A 6,825-nucleotide genomic window follows, 5' to 3' on the forward strand; every position below is an offset into this window, starting at 1 on the left:
GTGCTGTTATCCTGTTAGACTAGTTTCCTCTCTCTGCTCTTATTTGGAATGTGTTGCTTTTCCGTCTGATAACACTTAGTATCATCGTATGATGTTAGTCCACAAGAGGAGATCATTCGGCCCGTCGTGCCTGTGCCGGGTCAAACGCACATTTTCGTTCAAAATTCGTTCAGGAATAGATTGAGTGCTTTGTTATCAGAAAATTGCCTGAACCCCGACAGTCTACAGCTTTCCACCTCAATATCAACCACACGGCCTATTTTTGTGTCACCCGCAAATTTCTTCATCATGCCCCCTCCGTTTAAGTCCGAATCGTTAATGTGTACCACAAAAAGCAAAGGACCAAGTACCGAGCCCTGCGGCACCCCACTGGAAACAGCCTTCCAGCCGCAAAAACACCCATCGACCATTACCCTTTGCTTCCTGCCACTGAGCTAATTTTGGATCCAACAAGCCACATTCCCTTGGATCCCATGGGCCTTTAATTTTTCGACCAATCTGCCATTTGGGAATTTTTCAAAAGCCTTGCTAAAATCCATGTCGACTACATCAATTGCGCTACCCTCATCGATCCTCCTTGTCACCTCCTCGAAAAATTCAATCAGGTTAGTCAGACACGACCTCCCCTGAACAAATCCATGCTGACTGTCCTTGATGAGTCCGTGCCTTTCGAAGTGACAGTTTATCCGAGCCCTCAGAAATGATTCCAATAATTTGAAATGGAGTCTTTCTCCTGGTTGCTGCAATAACAGACAAGGCGATTAAAGTAACCATGCCCGGCTAGCTCAGTCGGTAGAGCATGAGATTCTTAATCTCAGGGTCGTGGGTTCGAACCCCACTTTGGGCGAGTGCGATTTTCAAATTTTATGCTCAGTTCACTGACCAACAGTGCAGAAATAATGCAGAATGGAATATGCATTCGGTAGTCAGGATGGCCGAGCGGTCTAAGGCGCTGCGTTCAGGTCGCAGTCTCTTCTGGAGGCGTGGGTTCGAATCCCACTTCTGACATTCCTTACTTTTACTAAGACGTGAAAATATTTTATTGGTGGATTGGGCTGCAGCTGAATTTTCTACCAAGTTGAGTTGCTCCTCCCACAAAAGCAACTGGCTTTGTGATGGAAATGTGACTTGAGAAGTTTCAAACGGTGAAATGTTTGACATATTAATGACCTGGACAAAGAAATAGAACAGCAGTGGGAAACATTTAAAACGGTGATCAATAGAGTCCAGGAGAAATATATCCCACTGAAAAGCAAGAACAAACTAGCCAGAAATGACACACCAGGGATGAATAAAGAAATAAGGGTAAAATTGAAACTGAAGAAAAAGGCACACACTGGACAATAAAAGAGAGAGGGGAATGTGAAAAGACTGGGAAAGAAGTCTAAAGAACTATTGGAAAGGCAAAAAGGAATATAAAAAAAAGCAAAGTATTCGAGACACAACAACAGCCAAAGAAAATTTAGGACAGGAATAGGGTCACTTAGCGATACACACGACAAACTCACAGGCAATGACAGCGAAATGGCAGAAATATTAAATAATCACTTTGCTTCAGTATTTACCAGGGAGACTGGTATTGTGGGCATGGCAGTAGAAGAAGAGATCAAAAAATATGTAAAGACATTTAAGATGGAAAGCGGGGAGATAATTGATAAACTAATCAAACTCAGAGAGGAAATTTCCTGTTCGGAGGCTAACCAGAGTTTCAAACCGCTCAGCCACGCTAATTTCCGTATTACTGTTCAGGAGCTCATTTCACAGGGACACGATTACTGCGCTCCATTTAGGGAGGCTCAGTGAAAGGCGGAAATTGATCTATTAATCGAATCATAGAATAAGACAGCGCTATTCGGATACCATTCGGCCCATCGTGCCTGTGCCTGCTCTCTGAACGAGCTGTCCAGTTAGTACCACTCGCCTGCTGTTTCTCCATTGCCCTGAAAATGTTTCCGTCCAAGCGTTTATCCAATTCCCTTTTGAAAACTGTGAGTTATGAAAAACAATATTGAAAGGGGTGATGGGGTCTCTGCACCGTCGATGTAGAGTGTGTGATGATTGAAGTTATCAAGATGGTTGCTTTACACATGGTATGTTGTGCAATCATCCTGAAATATCTTCAACATCCAATACAAATTGAATTGCAAACCTGATGGACAAACACTGGAAAACAAGTCACGAGTGAACGCAAATCATCTGGGACCCGTTTTTAGCCTCACGGCACTTTAAATAAAGTGAAATAACTTTGCATTGAAAATATTTGGAACTTGCATCTGTGCCTTTATCTGTTCCATTTGTAAAAGTTGCTGGTGTCTGATGATGAACACGCCTCTGCTCCCTCCATTGAACAAGAAAGGAGGTGTTTGACGATGACGGGACCTGTTGGTTATGAGCTCATCCTTTACATTGAGTGGGTTCGCGTTTTTTAAACGGCGTCAGCTTTAGCCCAGCGGTGAACTTCACAACAAACAAGTTCATCACCGTCTCACCGCGGGCACTGACTGACATGTTTATTGTTATTTCTTTCAGACCAAAATGAATAGTGACCGTGATTTTAAATTTGCACTAAGTGATTTTTAGATAGTCGCCTTTAAATGTTTCAAAGGCGACTCCTAATTTATGATAGTCCGGCCATTTCACCAGCCGTGTTGAAAACAAAACATGTCTCTGCTTTTCGCGTCTTTTTTCGAAAGGCAAAACATATATTTCCCCTGGCCTCTGAAGGATGGACAAGTACATTTCAGAAAGCTGAAGCAAGTTCACCGAGCTTAAATCGTCTGACCACGTTAAAGGCAATGTATACAGATATATATGCAAGTAGTTGCTGCCTGTTTCTGTGGTTCTCTTTCTTCTGTGTGTCCATCTGCAGGTCGATTTTGAATCAATACCAGTGTTCGTGTCAGTTTGTTGCATGAAATAAATGAGGGTATCAGGCGCTCCCCTCCCTGCCACTGGGTCGGTACTGAGTCAGGTTTTAGGCCAAACACCTGTTTCTTTTCTGTGAAAAAGCAATTAAAACCTTCATTCGAGAATTATCCAGTCTCATGTGAGCGGTGAAAGAAACAGTGACCCCGATGTGATGTGAACACGCAGACTTTTGATCTGGAGTCAGACCTTTGCGCCACGCACTCTGACGACAGGATCCTGGATGTTATTATATATATATATTTTTGAATGTTTCTCAAACACCGTTTCATTTATCCCACCTTGGTTGAATAGACAGGACTTACCAAATTTCCACCAGGTCCCACCGGGTTTGGGACAGTATTGGAAGCAGCCTTCACCCCCAATATCACGGGTCTTTCATCGCCTCCTCTCAGCGGGCTGCAAGTTGTGGACTTTGTTCACATTTAATCAGCAGTGTGAATCGTTAAATATTTACTAATTTTTAATGGGAACAAGGTTTCCGCCCGGTTTCGAACTGGGGACTTTTCGCGTGTTCGGCGAACGTGATAACCACGACACTACGGAAACCTGAAGCTTGCAGTCCCGTGTTCGGGACATAACGCCTCAGCCAAGCTGATTTCACAGGGATACATTTACTGCGCTGTATTTCGGAAGGATGCAGAGAAGGATCGGTGGTGATGGTCAGGCAGGGAATCCCAGAGCATCGCGCGGACACAAACATTTCACTGTTTTTCATGTGCCTGATATCCGACCGCAGTTTGAACTATAGCGAATCAGGCATGCTCAGATGACATTGTTCACAGAGTGTTTTCTTGTAGCCAAATCACACATTCGAAAACTTGAAATGAGATTACGAGATCGGAGTCATTCAAAGTGCTCCCAGTTACTACAGATCAGGAATTAAAACCTGGCACCGGCTTCAGGACGATCAGAATGAGGCAATGAATCCGAAAGTGGGAAGAGAAAGGTGCAACTTTCGTCCATGGGTGGGCTCAAACCACCAAAGCTTTTGATTAACAACCGAATGCGCTAACCGATTGCGACACAGAGACCACCCAATGCATGTGTTTGCAAGATACACTAAAGCAGCGTGTCACCTAGCCAAAGTTACAAGTTGCAGCCACAGAAATGCAATTGTCCACTATCAGTGTTACTTTTCCAGAAACAAAGGATGGGACATTGTTTGTGGAAACATGGAAACGGTCTGGTCTCACTCACAGCATCGATATCACCGCCAACCAGCTCTCCTGCAACCGGCGCGCCCACCGGTGTTTTGTCTGTCACTCAGTAGCACTGTGGGAAAACCTTCGCCACACTGACTGCAGCGGTTCAAGGAGGCGGCTCACCACCACCTTCTCAAGGGCAATTCGGGATGGGCAATAAATGCCGGCCTCGCCAGCGACGCCCACATCCCATGAACAAATAAAGAAAAAGTATTCTAAGCGTCCTGATGCTGATGTCAGGTTTTGATCCCTGATCTGCAGTAACTGGGAGCGCTTTAAATGGCTCCGACCTCTTAATTTCATCAGAGTAACTGTTCCAGGGGGACATGCCGACTCAGCTGCGTCTTGGCCGCCTGTCTGGTCAGTCTTTTATTCGCCTCCAATTCCGTTTCCCAAAGCGTATCGACAGATTCACAAAGCTGTTTGTCATTTCGGTTCCTTTCGATTTGTCCAGCTCCCAACTGGCAATAATTTGCAAACCTGGTTGCAAACCTCCGCCTTGCATCGTGTCCAGGGATGGGTTTTGTGGAGAGACTGGACAATCTGGGTTTGTTCTCCTGAGAGCAAAAAAAGGTTAAGGGGAGATTTAATAGAGGTATTCAAAATTATGAGGGGATTTTGATAGAATGGATGGGGAGAAGCTGTTTCCATTGGCAGGAGGGTCGATAACCAGAGGACACAGCCTGCATTTGTCGAGCGCCTTTAACGTAGTAAAACGTCACAAGGTGCTTCACGGGAGCGTTATTAAACAAAATTTGACACTAAGCCACATTAGGAGATATTGGGACAGGTGACCAAAAGCTTAGTCGAAGAGGTAGGTTTTAAGGTATGTGTTAAAGGAGAGAGAGGCGGAGAGGTTTAAGGAGGCATTTCCGGAGCGTAGGTAGCTGAAGGCACAGCCGCCAATGGTGGAGCGATTTAAATCGGGGATGCGCAAGAGGCCAGAATTGGAGGAGCACAGAGATTTTTTACATTCGTTCATGGGATGTGGGTGTCGCTGGCAAGGCCAGAATTTATTGCCCAAACCTAATTGCCCTTGAGAAGGTGGTGTTGAGCCGTCTTCTTGAACCGCTGCAGTCCGTGTGGTGAAGGTTCTCCCTCAGTGTTGTTAGGTAGGGAGTTCCAGGATCCAACGGCGATGAAGGAACGGCCGATATATTTCCAAGTCGGGATGGTGTGTGACTTGGAGGGGAACGTGCAGGTGGTGTTATTCCTATGTACTTGCTGCCTTTGTCCTTCTAGGTGGTTGAGGTCACGGGTTTGTGAGGTGCTGTGCAAGAAGGCAATCGAGTAACAAGTCGAGCAATGTATTCCGCTCAATCATTGATCATTCCATTCAGATCTTCTGCTTTTCAGCTGCACTTCCCCCCAAACATTGCAAATAATTTTGCTCAGTATTTGTTTCGCTTGTTTAATATTTTGTTCTCCGGCTTAGCTAGATTAATATTTCATTTCAATTATCAATGACAGAGAGCAATGAACAATGAACTAGTGAGCAAAGTTTCGTTTATTATTAAAAAGCAGTGATTCCGAAATTATCCAGGCTGATATGAATGCTATAAGAAGTAGTGATTTCGACATGATTTAAATACGCAGCCTTCAGAATCCAGAGTCAGACGCGCTACCGTTTCACCACGAGGTCTACTGATGGCATAGATTATATATATATATATAGATATATATATATATATATATATATATATATATATATATATTATATATACTTAAATATATATGTTTGATGCAGTGTTCCCTTGTGGTTCATTGCACAAAATAATTCAAGTCTGTGAGACATTTAATGTTTTTTTAATCGCCATTAATACGTTCTGTTGCACACTGAAGGAAATGCTAACTTGTTTGCCAAGTGACAATTAAAACGTCAATAAATCTTTGTGTTTTGTATGTCATGAACTTTTATCCCTTCCCGTTTTACATACTGTATTTTAGGAGTCTGCTTAAAAGTGTTTAGTGCTTATTATACCAGGAATCTGGTGTAGCCGTTGTTAAATTTAAAAAGGTTTGTAGCCCCTTTCATGCATGAACAAACTCGACCCTGGAGGTTTATGGGGAGCAAGTCCCAACAACATGCTTCCCTCCGAGGTTAAATCGGGGACTTTCTGAGTGTAACTGGTGAACATGATAACAGCTGCACTATGGAAATGAGAAACTTTTCGTTCTTAGCTCTGAAGGAAGTGTCTCGGGAAAACATGAACTGTTGACTCTCTTTGCACTGACTCTTTTCACGAATATTTCATCGATCGAAACTGTCTAAGTCACAGGGAAAAAATGTCAAAGTCATTAAACTCCCGAATTAGCCCCAAAATCTATCAATCTCAGTTTTTAAATTTTCAATTGACCCCCAGCCTCAACTGCTTTTTGAGGGAGAGAGTTCCAGAATTCCACTCCCCTTTGTGTGAAGAAGTGCTTCCTGACATCAACCCTGAACGGCCCAGCTCTAATTTTAAGGTTATGCCCCCTTGTTCTGGACTCTCCCCACCAGAGGAAATAGTCTCTATCTGCCCTGTCAAATCCTTTAATAATCCAAACACCTCAATTAGATCACCCCTTAATATTCTAAACTCAAGGGAATGCAAGTCTGGTCTTTGCAACCTGTCCTCATAATTGCTTATCAAGGATAGCCAACAAAAAGGGTTTTACGACGGCTGGCTCTTGAATGCATTGGTTTTTGTCAACG

The 6,825-nt window shown here is 43.7% G+C and overlaps 2 non-coding genes across 2 annotated transcripts; both read left to right on the forward strand.

Moving 5' to 3' along the window:
* Positions 1-774: 774 nt before the first annotated feature.
* Positions 775-847, forward strand: trnak-cuu (transfer RNA lysine (anticodon CUU)). Its single transcript has one exon. It is a non-coding gene; the product is annotated as a tRNA-Lys (tRNA).
* Positions 848-925: 78 nt separating this feature from the next.
* On the forward strand, positions 926-1,008 carry trnal-cag (transfer RNA leucine (anticodon CAG)). Its single transcript has one exon. It is a non-coding gene; the product is annotated as a tRNA-Leu (tRNA).
* The last annotated feature ends 5,817 nt before the right edge of the window (positions 1,009-6,825 follow it).

The sequence above is a fragment of the Heptranchias perlo genome, unplaced genomic scaffold (genome assembly GCF_035084215.1).
Source record: "Heptranchias perlo isolate sHepPer1 unplaced genomic scaffold, sHepPer1.hap1 HAP1_SCAFFOLD_47, whole genome shotgun sequence".
NCBI classification, from domain to species: Eukaryota; Metazoa; Chordata; class Chondrichthyes; order Hexanchiformes; family Hexanchidae; genus Heptranchias; species Heptranchias perlo.